This window comes from Homarus americanus, unplaced genomic scaffold, assembly GCF_018991925.1.
Source record: "Homarus americanus isolate GMGI-L3 unplaced genomic scaffold, GMGI_Hamer_2.0 scaffold2558, whole genome shotgun sequence".
NCBI classification, from domain to species: Eukaryota; Metazoa; Arthropoda; class Malacostraca; order Decapoda; family Nephropidae; genus Homarus; species Homarus americanus.
In genome coordinates this window covers 615,001-629,727 of record NW_024745671.1, presented here as the reverse complement: position 1 = coordinate 629,727, position 14,727 = coordinate 615,001, and positions in this window count along the sequence as shown.

Sequence of the window (14,727 nt, the reverse complement as noted above, 5' to 3'; positions counted from 1 at the left end):
TTGGTACTTTAAGTGGAGGTACTTTAAGCGGAGGTACATTAAGTGGAGGTACATTAAGCGTTGGTACTTTAAGCGGAGGTACTTTAAGTAGAGGTACATTAAGAGGAGGTATTTTAAGCGAACACTGACTTTACTGTATAAGAGCAAAGTTTGTGTTTATATTTCTCACCAGTCAATATCAGAGAAATTTCACGAGTAAAGTTTTCCTAATATTTCCCAGGGATTAATTTATTTTTCTGATATAGGAGGTAAAAGACCTTGGGAATTACTTATGAAGAAAACAAAAACAAGAGAGATTTTATTTAATTAGCTGTGACCTTCAAGCAGATGTGTTGATATGTGTAAACAGGTGTGTTGATATGTGTAAACAGGTGTGTTGATATGTGTAAACAGGTGTGTTGATATGTGTAAACAGGTGTGTTGATAGGTGTAAACAGGTGTGTCGATAGGTGTAAACAGGTGTGCCGAGTTGATTTATATACAGGTATATATAAATGCACTCACCCGCATGGATACGTATAACCAGGTGTTAATGCGTGTCGATAATCCATCTATAATTAAGGTGTAGGTGTGTGTATGAGTGTGTGTGTGTGTGTGTGTGTGTGTGTGTGTGCGTGTGTGTGTGTGTGTGTGTGTGTGCGTGTGTGTCATCAACTACCAGGGGAGACATATATCACCTCCCAGTTTGTCATTAAGCCCTCACAAACTCCAAACATTAAAGAATTTCATTAATAGTCTTCATGGTCAGTCCTGCGTAGTAAGAATCAGTTCCCCCCTGAAAAAAAAAAAATATATAAACTATAGGAGTTGAGTAGAGTTGAGTAATAGTTACAACTCATAATAACACCTAAGATTCTAGCACTCGAGAGCCATGATTACAAGTCTACGATGAAAATGAGACCTTAAAATATGATTAAGCATGGCTCAACCCCTCACCCCCCTCCCCCCAAATCTCATATAACCACTGTACTGCCCCATGAAAGTCGTAAGTTGTTTTGTAATTTTTTGTTACCGTAAGTGAAGTAATCAGAGGTTATGATACTGACCTCTAACTTCTATGGCTATATGGACTATTGTCGTTTTACCGCTATCGTGTTCATTTGTGCGATAATCGTCTTACTCTCTCTCTCTCTCTCTCTCTCTCTCTCTCTCTCTCTCTCTCTCTCTCTCTCTCTCTCTCTCTCTCTCTCTCTTAGTCAACGTATACTTGTTGTGGTTACATAGTTCCAACACAACTTACAGGTGCTCCCCCTCTTCAAAAGAAATGGCACTACTGGCACTATCTAGTTCCTCCTGACACTGGCCCTTCACCACCACCCTCACCACATAGAGACCACTGTCCTACGCCGCTGCCTTGTTCATTTGCCCGACAATGAACTCTCTCAATCAACTCCCTGCCGCTGTGTATGTGTTTTCGTTTTTTCCAACATCAGTTCACCTTTAAACATTTCAAAACATCGTGCTTCATGTACCTTCAGTCTCTGGTCAGGGAACGGACTTGATCTGTCAGTGGAACTTATCTGATCTTTTGTTATTTATCGCTAAAGAAAAAAAAGAAATAAGAAATAAATTATTATACATCTGTGGTAGAGGGTTGGTGTGTGTGTGTGTGTGGGTGGTGAAGTGTTGCTGTGGTAGACAGGAAAACGCCCCCCCAAAACCAAAATACAGGTAAATTTCAGGTAAACCGCCAATACATGTGGTAAGTGCAGTAGAGTTTAATGTAACGTTCGGCAATCACGAACTTTTCCTCTGTTTAAAATGGTCAGTACCTGAGTGTTGGTAAACCTGTGGAGCATCGGACACACACATACACACACACACACACACACACACACACACCCATACTTCCACCAAATCAAATCACCCACACACATGCGCCCACCCACACACATACACACACACCACCACAAATAAACACAAACATACACCCACCACTACTAACCACATACATTTCAATACAAACACATACTCAAATATGAACCCGTATATATGTATGTATAATATATATATATCCGTACATGTATTAGCTAATATCTACATACCGACATATACCTGTGCTAAATGGGATACACGAATAATACTACACTACTAACACGTTGAGAGCAACTAAATCGAAGCATCTATAACATAGGAAATGGTAATACACGTGAATTATAGAACCATAACAGTGATAACTATAGCGAGGCGAGGCGAGGCGACCGACCGAGCCCCCTACTAAAAGCACGAACCGAACCTCTGTGATGCACCCAGGACGTCTCTCACCCATAAATACCTATAATAGCACCCAAATCTAGACTATTAGGAGGAGGGAGCGGGGGACGGGGGGGAGGGGAGGATATTATACAACATATATCAAACCTGGAGGAAGTATATGTACCCTATAATGTTGTTTCTATTACGCTATAAAATATTTCTCTCGGTACTTACGGGTTATTATGATACGAGTGGATAAATTTGTGATGTAATTTGAGAAGGGAAATGGATGGGTGTGTGGGTGGGTTTTTTTTTTTTAGTTACATTAATAGTAGAGAGTAGAGTGATATAATTATGATACAGTTTCAGATTTTGTATTCATGTTTTTTGTGTGTCTATCTATCTATCTATCTATCTATCTATCTATCTATCTATCTATCTATCTTTCATAATCTTGGAAAATAAGAATTAAAAAATACCAGGTAATAAGGAACATAGCAATTTCTAGGATCTTCTTATCGGTTTATTTAAGAAAAAAATAAAATGGTCCCCCCCATCTCCTAGACTATTACCCAAATATATGTGTCCCATCTCTATGTAGACTCACAAATGGTATGGTAAAAAAAAAAAAAAAGTAAAAAATGTTGGGATGTTATTTGCCAAGAGCCCCAGCCCAGTTGACCTGAGAACGACCCCTGACCTCCTTCTCGTCTCCGAAATTAAACCAGTCCTTCCTTGTCCAACACCCACCCGGAGCTGTCAAGTTTCATTAATATCTGTCTCACTGTTATTGTTCTTTTTTTTCTTTGTGAGATATTCCGTTGACGTACAGACACACACACACACACACACGGATAAACACCTACACAAACACCTACACAAACACCTACACGAGACTTGAATATATAAAATGAAATCTATCTTCTCTTCATCCTATTGGTGGAATTTGTCAATCACGTGGTCATAAAAACTACTGAAAAAATACATACGTATACATACATATGTATGTATATATGTATTATGTGACCTAGATATTCAGTACTATATAAAGTTCTTAGGTGTTAAGAACCTCACACAATCAGTGGAGGAGGTGGTCATATGAGAGAAGTAGGAAGGTCTCGGTGCTGAGAGTGTGTGTGTGTGTGGTCCCAGACTACCTGCTGAGCTCAGGGCAACTCAGGCCAAGAATCGATACCAGATTCCTGTGTGAAAAGCTTTGAAAATGGGTAGTATTCACGCTCTCTCTCTAGTTCCATTGTGGGCCAAATTGTAAACATGGAGCTTCAGGGAGATTGGACGATCCCGTTTTGTCTCTCGTAAGCAACACCCAGAATCACCTACAAGCACAGACCTCCTTCTCTCTCTCGGCTGATGCTGTTCAAAGGTGGATTACTGTATATTACACCTCGTTAGCTCCCTCATGTGTTATAATATTATTCCCTTTGCTTCTCTGTTTGTGTATGTGCTATAACTTTTCATTTATCTGCTTCTTCTTCTTCTTCTTCTTCTTCTTCTTCTTCTTCTTCTTCTTCTTCTTCTTCTTCTTCTTCTTCTTCTTCTTCTTCTCTCTTTCTGTCCTTCGTAATCCTTTCTTCTTTTTCCCTTCCATTTACTTCCTCTTCTCTCTCTCTTTTTCTCTTCTCTCTCCCCTCACATATTTCCCCTCTCCTATCTATTCCCATCTTCTCTCCCTTTCCACCTCTCCTTCCACATACTCACACTTCCCACCCCTCTTTTCTCCCCTCCCATTTACTCCTGTCTTTCTCCTCTTCCCTTTCACATATTTCTACCCTTCTCCTCCTCCTCCTCCTCCTACTCTCCTTTCCTCTTTCATTTGTTCGCCCTCTTCATCCTCTCCCCATTTTCCTCTCTTACCCCTACAGTTTTCTTCCCTTTCTATCCATATACTTTCACCTACACCTCCCGACTCTCTCACTCACTTTCTCCACCTCTCCACTCACATACTCTCACACCCCCCCACCCCTCTCTAGCCCACTCTCCCCTCCTCTCTACCACCCACACACCCCACACCATCCCACCCACGTAACCTGTGTGTGTGTGTTTTCTGAAGCGTAAGAATCCTGGTCTATAATGGGGGCAGTGTTGACTAGTTTATGGCATAATAAAGCGCAGTTTGTGATGGACTAGGGAGGGGGGAGGGGTCAGGTAATTTCTCTCTCTCGATTCTGTTTTACGGCGCTTCTGTCCAGCCCCAACCCCCGCCCCCCCCCCCCTACCCGGTCATAGTGAGTGGTCGAGTCTGTCGTGTACAGTATAGTAGTAAGGTGCTTATCAGTGAGTCTCAATTACCCCTCAACACTGTAGTGACACGTTGGTATTCTGTTTGACGTGTGTGTGTGTGTGTGTGTGTGTGTTTATAAACTGCACACACAGACTCACACACACACACACACACACACACACACACAGAATAAGGATTATCACCCGATTAACCCTTCAAACGCAATTGACATATATATTTTTTTTTACGAAATCAGGTTATTTTTTTTTATTGCAACGCTATAACTTAATGGGAAGTGGTCCATATATTTGATAAAATTTTTTCTCATTGATAAAAAAAGTCGTTTACTAAATGAGGTTAGGTTAGGTTAGTAGTAAAGGTGTTTATTTATAGTGTACAATATAACATTATTACATACATGGCCGTGAGAGTCTAGGCATGCATACCTGTGTTCTGCTTCCACCTCTATATATATTTTTCCCTTGTGTTTGTAATTTTAACGATAATTAATAAACCTTAACCAGGTAAGTACAGTATAATGTGATATTTCGATCAAGTGGATTAATTTACCTGTACGTTTTTACATTCATTACCTGTGACACCTGTGACACCTGTGACACCTGTGACACCTGTGACACAAAATAAACTCCGATTAATTCGTTTAGGATCACATGTATTTTTCACTACATAATTCACATCAAAGTTTAAGAGCGTGTTTAAATGAAGCATGTAATTATTATTTTTGTTTTTAGTATTAATTTGAGGAATGATGATGGGTGAATAATATAGACCTAAAAATAATACTTTACGAAAAATACCTTATGTTATTAGAAAGATATGTAGTGACCATTGAGTGTCTAGGTGATGTTATATTTAAATGAATATCCCTCACATGTGATAGATCAATTCCAGTCATATCAGGAGAGGCGGATGTTGGATTGAATAAGTGAATAAGATACGTAATAATTCACTAATATATAATGAATAACTCTTTTAATTTTTATTTATTTTTTTTTTATTAATTTATTTATTAGTCATAATAAGAAAACTAAATTATCTTTTATTTAGTGGATAAAGTCCATTGGTTTTCCGTCACCTGATGTCAGTATGTTGTCAGTGTAGTGTCAGATTATGTCATTATATTGTCAGTGTAGTGTCAGATGATATTATATTGTCAGTGTAGTGTCAGATTATGTCAGTATATTGTCAGTGTAGTGTCACATGATGTCAGTATACTGTCAGTGTAGTGTCATATTTTTTGTCAGTATATTGTCAGTGTAGTGTCAGATTATGTTAGTATATTGTCAGTGTAGTGTCACATGATGTCAGTATACTGTCAATGTAGTGTCAGATGATGTCAGTATATTGTCAGTGTAGCGTCAGCTGAGGCAATACCCACAAACATGAAGTATTATTACCATTATTTTAATTTATTATTATTTTTCGCGTTTTCCTCCACAATTAAGAAAAAAATACATCGGCAAGAAAGAAAGAAAATGCGTTAATTATTGTTTTTTTCTAAATCAAAAGTATGAGATTTTTATTTTATTTTTTGGGGCATTGTTTTTTATCCTCAGAGTAATCATGTAGGCTTTTATGTTTTGTTATGTGAACTTTACCCCCGTAGTAATCCCGTTAATAACACGCAATGATACGAAGAAATATGTTTCATGTGAATTTAATGTATCTTCTGTATATATTATTAGTACATAGAGTATTATCCTCTAACATATATGGTATGGGTAAGGTTAGGTTAGGTTAGGTTAGGTTAGGTTAGGTTAGGTTATTTAATAATGAATAATAAATATTGAAATCCATAAAAGGTATTAGCTGGAGGTTCACAGTATGGGATGAAATATTTAATGCAGTAACTGTCTCGTTAAGAAAACATTCTTCCCTAGAGGTGCTCACACAGCTCTCGCCCCAGTGAAAGGTCAGAGAGCCTGGGGTGTTGCCTCGTTTAACCCTGCTCCTGTTTGCTTATAATTACTACTAGTTTTCTCTTCTCTGTTTTGAAAATTACCAGAAGCGTTTTATTGAACTCTATTGTATAATGTGGGAATATTTTGTCTTTTGTCATATTCTTCTTCTTTTTGAGCAAACTTCTTCTCCCTGATATAAAGAAGTGTTGGGTTCATCAAGGAATCGTTTTCGTTATGATGTATTTACTGTACTGCACAACTAAGGTCTTTATGGGAGACATAATTATCTTGTAGGGGCTGACAGTGCCGGTAACTCACCTGTAAAGCGGTTCTCAGGCGGCAGGTGTCAACGCTCCAGGTTTTTGGGTCATCAGATATTCGAGCCGTATGTTAGTTAATCACATCTTCGTAATATTTCTGTAGTACGAGCTTCGTTGATCATTGATTTAGTTTCATCCTCTCACTGTCAATGTTTCTCATCGGGTGGTCAGTGTTTCGTGTGGTTAATGTTTCGTGGTCGTTAGTTATAATCCTGTTGGAACTATAACCTTGTTTTGTGCAGGAACCACAATATAATCATCAGTTAGTCCCTAAGATAGTATGAACACAAGTATTTACAGTGACCGCTGCAGCTTATCTCCGGGCGACCGACCTCAAATTTCACTACACGATTTCTGTGACAATAAGTGAGCGCCTGTGAGTGTTGTGCCCTGATACCATCACCACGCCAGGCGGGAGCTGTGAGTCGTATATACGCTTTAACACACAAGTTCTCACCACCTCAAACGCTTATGAAATTTTAACACCAGGAAATGCTAGGCGCTCTAGATAATTCCTGGAGTGATGTGTAATTAAATCACCTTTATATTTTTCCTTTTCAGTTTGCTGAATAATATATATATATATATATATATATATATATATATATATATATATATATATATATATATGTGTGTGTGTGTGTGTGTGTACACAACGTTAGATAAGGAAATAAGGATAATCGTCGTATAAGCTTTAAAAAGCAACTGGCGGTTTTGTCTATAAGGGATATATTTTTCTATTTTGTTACAACTTAATGGAAATTTATTCGTATAATTTATTCGTATATGGTAAAAAAAAATAAGTTTCACTTACACAGATATAGGTGACCCTTGAGACTCTGGTTGCTTCAGTCAACAGACGGTTGAGGTAGTCATCATCACCTGCTCTACTGAACTAAGTCAGAGGCAGGTAGTGACCCCAGTAGAGCACACGTGTTATCTTGCACCATATGTAGTTATTCCGTCGAGTTGTTTTCTAGTAATTGAGTTTCACGAGACGAGGTTCGGTCTGCCTTGGTAACGCTTCTCTTGACAATGTCGATGACTTTGTCGTGTCAGGCATTACATTTAGTAGAGTTTGGGAGGTTGAGGCCGGGAGGTCCGTACAGGTCAGTTGTCATCTTTCACCAGACACACACACATGTATTCAGCGAGAGGAGGACGGCGGCAGACTTTGGGGAGTTGAGGAGAAATTTCCAGCAGTAGGCAAGGAAAAGAAGCAAATTCACGGTTTAAAAAGATGGGAAATATCTTGAATGGTCGACACATCTAAAACTACGGCAATATATTTTCTTTGATGGCGTTACTTTATTTAGTGATGGGAGTAAGGGCGCTGTGGTGACAACATACTAGGCATCTCCATCAGTGTAGCTGTAAACTTACTTGTTCTGGAATATTTTTTTCCCTACCAGCTGCTGTGGATGGTGACACGACTGATGGTAAGAAGCCTCACTAACAACCAAACCCCCAAATCTAATCAGAAATATAACTTTCTTCATCTGTGGGTCGTTCAAGGAGAAGCTGGTGGATTTTCCTATTAGTGGATTATCGTTCTCACTTCACCTGAGGCTGCTGAATCATGCAATAAGTTAGTCTACACAAGGGAGACACCTGGTGAGTAATAATAGTATTAGTAACAGAGCAGAGTCGTGTCACATTTGGAGGAGGTGAGATAACGAACCAAGGCTAGTCTGTTCTCTTTCATTGGACGGTTGTCTGTTAGGGATAGTTCTGAAGGACCTAACTAACACACGAGTATTACCTACTAAACAAACATTGAGGAATTTAGTGAATTCAGCCAAAATATAGTTAAGGAAAATATTTAGAAGATTTCGTTGAAAATTAGTTTTAAGCTTCAGACGGAGATCAAGGTAACACGGCAGATTAATATACCTCCGCCTACTGCAGGATGAATAGTGTCATGTAGGTGATCTCGGCCACTGTTGCTCTCAGCTTTTGGCTTGGTCCTTATCTGGCAGGGCTGTGTTGTCTCAGTGACTCTCAGTTTATCATCGCTGGTAATTAATCTGCTGAGGCGGTGTTACCTCTTTTATGTCTAACTTCTTTTCTAATTACGGAGGTCTCGAGGGAGGTGATGTAATGACCTCCTTGAGAGATGTTCTCAGGTTAATGAGGAAACCGGACGAGTTTGTCATTTATAGGATAGTCATTTATGTACTAAAATGCTTGATAATACAAGGCCCTTAGTCCCCCATCTTGTTGAGACATTACCGAGCACCAGGAGGCCTTGCTAAGGGTAAAGAACGACACGGGACGAAGAAGGGCGTTGACCTAGGCTACTTGTGGAGGTTGTTGACTACTTCTCTCTTGGGGCTCCACACACACTGCCTGGTGGTGTTATTGTTGTGTTAATGAAGTCTGGCATCACCATCAAGGTATCATTCTCTGTCACACCCTGAACGCATCTCTCTTCCTCCACATTTACCCTCACCTCTTCAGCCTTGATACTTGAAGCGGTTTCTACTATTGCAATAGCTCGTGGAGTGAGTCTCTGTGGGCGTCAAGTGGAGCAGGTGAGGCGGGGTCCTCCAGGTATGAAATACCCCTATGTCTCCCAACCTGAGACGCACAAAGGCATCAGAGAAAGACATAACATAATACAGACAGTGCTATACCCCCAGTGTGTGTGTGTGTGTGTGTGTGTGTGTGTGTGTGTGTGTGTGTGTGTGTGACCTGAAATAGCCAAAAATGATTTAAGTGACCTGAATAGACCCATTTCGGACTGATACGGTCTAAATTAACCTGACACGGCTAAGCACGATCTAACAGCGTCATTCAACAGAACTCAACACAATCCAACGCAATCTGAAATGACTGAATGTAGCCAAACACGACGCAGCACAACCCAACACGACGCAGCACAACTAAACGTTACCTAAATACATCTTAACATAACCGGACACGACCCAATACGACGCACCGCACCACAGCATAAGGCGACTGAACATGATCTAAACACAGCTCAACATGACCCAACGCGACGCAACACGACCTGAACACGACCCCAACGCGACGCAACATGACCTGAACATGACCTGACATGGCCGGACCTTTGGGTTATACAGGTGTCTGTCGTACACGGTCAAGCCAACAGTGGTTCATAAAGTGCGCACCTCACTTCGTCATGTCTCTCTCTTTTCTCTCTCTCTCTCTCTCTCTCTCTCTCTCTCTCTCTCTCTCTCTCTCTCTCTCTCTCTCTCTCTCTCTCTCTCTCTTTGTAATCATCTGCGTCTTATTCTCACACCTTTCTCTTTCTTACGCAACCGCCCCGCTCTCTCCCTTCCTCTTCATTCTCACGTACCATCTCTCTCACCTTCCTTTCTCTCTCACTCTTACTTCCAATACTCATTCTTACCCTCTCACTTCACTCTCAACCTCCCCTCACCCTCTCACCCCAGCTCTCACTCTCTTTCTCTCTCCCCTTACCACTTTTCACCCTCTACTTCCTCATTCTACTTCATCCCCCTCCCTCTCTCCCTCCTTCCCCTCCCCTTACTCTAACCAATTTCATATAATCACAGAAAACAGAAGAAAAATATTACCTTCTGTTATTTTCTCTAATTTTATCAACAACTTGTGATTTTTTTCTTCATAAAGTGTTCTAGTTTTTTTTCCTTACTCTCTCTGTCTCTCTTTTTTCCTCTACAGGTAAAACAAAGTGAGGAAAATTTATATAAACCAAATTAAACAATATTTCAAACTCAGATCTGGAACAAAACTCCATTTTTTTTCCTTTCTCTGGTCATTAAAACTAAGGCTATAGTTACGTTTAGTTTAAAGTTTTTCGTCTCAGGGATAAAGCTAGTTTTTGGGGGGGGGTGGGGGTTAGGTTAGGTTAGGTTAAAAGAGTACACACGTAATTGTAGCTATGTTAAATTCAACACCAAAATAAGAGACAGACAGACAGACAGATAGACAGATAGACAGACAGACAGACAAAGTACTACCTGCGTCACTCCATCTACTACCCTGAATGAGATACTAAAAATCACTAGACAATCATCAAACTCAAACTCCAGGTAAAGGTGGTCACAGGTGTATATTTTTCACCCAGGTAACAAGGGAGAGTCAGGTGTTAACATTTCCAGGCAATGTTCAGAGCAACTTAACGGAATGTTTCAGGTGTGTGTGGGGGGCAAAATCAATTCTACCTCTTGTCATAGTTCAAGGTGGTGATGGTGGTATATAAGGGAAAAAAAGTGGTATATAAATTAGTAGGGAAAAAAACTCAAATTATCAAGAAATTATGTTACATTATGGTAGCTTAGGGGAAAAAAATCTCATATAGATATCAAGTATTTAGGGAAAAAATCTCACGAGTGTCATAAAAAGTGGGGAAAACCTCGAATAATCATCACGAGAGACTATCATACTGCGACAGTTTAGAGGGAAAAAATTGCTTGTATAATTATCATGTATTTTGGTGGAGTCGTTTAAAGATAATAACCGTATTATGATCACAAGTCCATATTATTACTGGTCTTGTGGAGCGTAGACGAGAGAGAGAGAGAGAGAGAGAGAGACGAAAAGAAAATACAAACACAAAATTACGCTTCTCATCATCATTTCTCTAACCTAACCTAACCTAACCTAACCTAACCTAACCTAACCTAACCTAACCTAACTAAATAAAGATAAAAACACTAGAGCAAGATTCTCCTCACCATAACGATCTCTCTAGCGTAAAAATCTTATTCTCTTCCTCGCCCCCCTCCCTCAAAAAAAAATTATCCTCTTGAGTCCTTTGTATTCTGGATGATATATTGAGACTTAAGGCTATAGAGATCGAAGGCTCAGCTTACCTAAGGCTCTCATATTTCATCTTTTATATTCTAAGACATTTCATTATCAGATTCTTCCCTGATTTATACATATAATATAGCTTACCGAAGTGATAGATTTTTTTTCGATTTTTGTTGAGATTTTTTTTTTTGAGGGGTGGGGTGGAAGGGGAAGGAGGGGGTTAAGTTATCTTTTATGTCCGCCTGTACTAACCTGACTGATAATTGATTTGTGTTAGTGAAGGGAAACTTTGGATATTATGAAGAATTGCCACCTTACTTTATTTCACCTTACGATAACTTAACCTAACATAACCTAACTTAACCTAGCGCTCTCCTAACCTAACCTAACCTAACTCAGCGCTCTGCTCACCTAACCAAAACATACCTAACCTAACCTAACCCCCTCTGGTAACATTAGCGTGATTAATTTACCTACAAGTGAAACAAGCTGAGGGAAGGAGGTCAAAGGTCAAGGTAACCCGATTTTTTTTATTTTTTTTTTATTCCAGTGTATCTTAAAGTGAATTTAGTTCAATTCTTGATCATCCTAGCATGAGAAACGTAGCTGTTAGTGTAGTTGAATGTGTGAATGTTAACAAAGTCAGAGGAAATTCGTCATTCAGCAATCATTCTCGAGTTAGTGGTGAATCTTTTATGACGATAAATTATACGTATGCTGGGTCAACTCCGGCTCTCTCTCTCTCTCTCTCTCTCTCTCTCTCTCTCTCTCTCTCTCTCTCTCTCTCTCTTGTGTCTCCCTCTAGCGGGAACTTGGCCACTTTCTCCAATGATTACAACAAGATATCAAAATCCATCATCCGAGAATATCAATCGACTCTTCGTGATATCAATAGTTACGTCCCAAAGATATCAATCGACTCTTCGTGATATCAATAGTTACGTCCCAAAGATATCAATCGACTCTTCGTGATATCAATAGTTACGTCCCAAAGATATCAATCGACCCTTCGTGATATCAATAGTTATCGAAAGATATCAATCGACTCTTCGTGATATCAATAGTTACGTCCCAAAGATATCAATCGACTCTTCGTGATATCAATAGTTACGTCCCAAAGATATCAATCGACTCTTCGTGATATCAATAGTTACGTCCCAAAGATATCACCAATAGATTAAGATATCAGTTGGCCATTGTTTTTCTTCCATACATGTTTACGTCTTTCTTGCCCTCAGATCGTAACGCTCATTTTGTACATATAGTAATAGTGGTTCCCAATGGCCTGACATACAGCTAAGGGCAATAAGGATATACAACACAAGGAACAAGGAGGAGTAGGAGGAGGAATGACGGACACTGTACTCGACCGTCTTCATATCCTCAGCCGTCAAGTTAGGTGCCACTTTGCCCCTTTTCACCCTTTATCCCTCTATCTCTATCGTATCCCCTATCCCTCTCTTATCCCTCCTCTATCCCTCTCACATATTACACTCATGGGAGAGAAAAAATGGATCTATCCCTCGAAATTTCATTTAAAAATATGAATATGCAGCATCCCAGAAGAAGGCTTTCTCCCCTAACTGTTACAACCACTAAAATCCTTTATCCTGCCTCATCTAGTCTCTCCCCTTCTCTAGTCTCTCCCCTTCTCCTCCAGTCTCTTCCCTCCAGTCTCCCCCTCCCTCCCTCCAGTCTCCCTCCCCCTCCAAATAATGATGACCTGTTCCTCGAATATGAGTCTAATATTTATTAATGTTTATCGTCTCAACAGGAAGGATTCAAGGTTATACCAGGACAAGGAAAAGCAGAGGAGCCCGGACCATGAAATATGAAAGTGAAGCAAGATATGTCGCCAGAGTTATAATGGAATCAGTACACCCACGTCTGTCCATCCCTGGTGTGTGTGTGTGTGTGTGTGTGTGTGTGTGTGTGTGTGTGTGTGTGTGTGTGATAGTTCCATCCCTTGATCCACACCCTCACTGCCATATTACATTAATTTACACTAGTTTACTATACTAATCTAAAGTCTAAAATATATATTTCTATTCCTATTGATAATTTATTACTATTTTTGGTAATTGTTTTCTTGTGTTTATTTTACTTTTATTTTCGTCATTAGTGATATTTTGTTTTTACGTCTAATTATTCAACTATCAACACCAAAAAAAAATGCTATCTGTTATTTTCTGGCTCAATAAACTGTTTCAATATCAATGTCAATATCCAATTCTCTCTCATGTCTAATTTACTGAGAGCGAATTCAATGCTTTCATTCACTTTCATTCTCATTTATTATGTATTATGAAGTACTGTTACACCTGTGGTACAAGGGTCGAAGCCTTAGCAATGTAAGAGCCCCATAATTCACCTTTTGTAGACCTCGGAGGTGTATTACTACCAGGTGTACATCATGTTACCACGTTAATATTTTCTCGATTTATTTTTTTTTTTTTTGTGTAACTGAAAGGCTTTAGTCAGAGAGAGAGAGAGAGAGAGAGAGAAAGAGACGCATACACATATACTAACACCCACCCACACACACACACACACACACACACGCACACATAGCCCCAACGTATATCATAGGCTAAAGCTATCCTAAGGTCACCACACTCGGGTTAGTTTAAAGTAGGCTGAGTCACGTCAGGTAGCGTGTACCGTTCATTATCGTAATCTTTATATCATGCCATGTCGACAGGTAGTGAAAATGATTCTCGTGTGTTTGCTCTCAGTATTCTCTATGTTTCTCACCACCATATGTGTTGTAATGGTGCACTGTGCTAGTTAGGAAGACCTTTATTACGTACGTACATGAATTACTGTGTACGTTGTGTATATATGGATTTCTATTACAGTATCTTAAATGTCGGATGCCACAGTCACAATTACAGCCAGAGTCTCACACATACACACACATACACACACACACACACACACACACACACACACACATACACACCTGTCTTGTCTAGCGTGTAGTGTGAATTGCTGTAACGCGAGGTAGCACTGTATGAGGTGGTAAAGTATGAGGTGGTAAAGTATGAGGTATTCCAGTATGAAGTATTCCAGTATGAGGTATCACAGTATGAAGTATCCCAGTATGAGATATTCCAGTATGAGGTATCCAGTAGTATAGTATGAGTATTCCAGTATGAGGTATCCTAGTATAAGGTATTCCAGTATGAGGTATCCCAGTATGAGGTATCCTAGTATAAGGTATTCCAGTATCAGGTATTCCAGTATGAGGTAGTACAATATGAAGCGGTACAAATAAGAATGC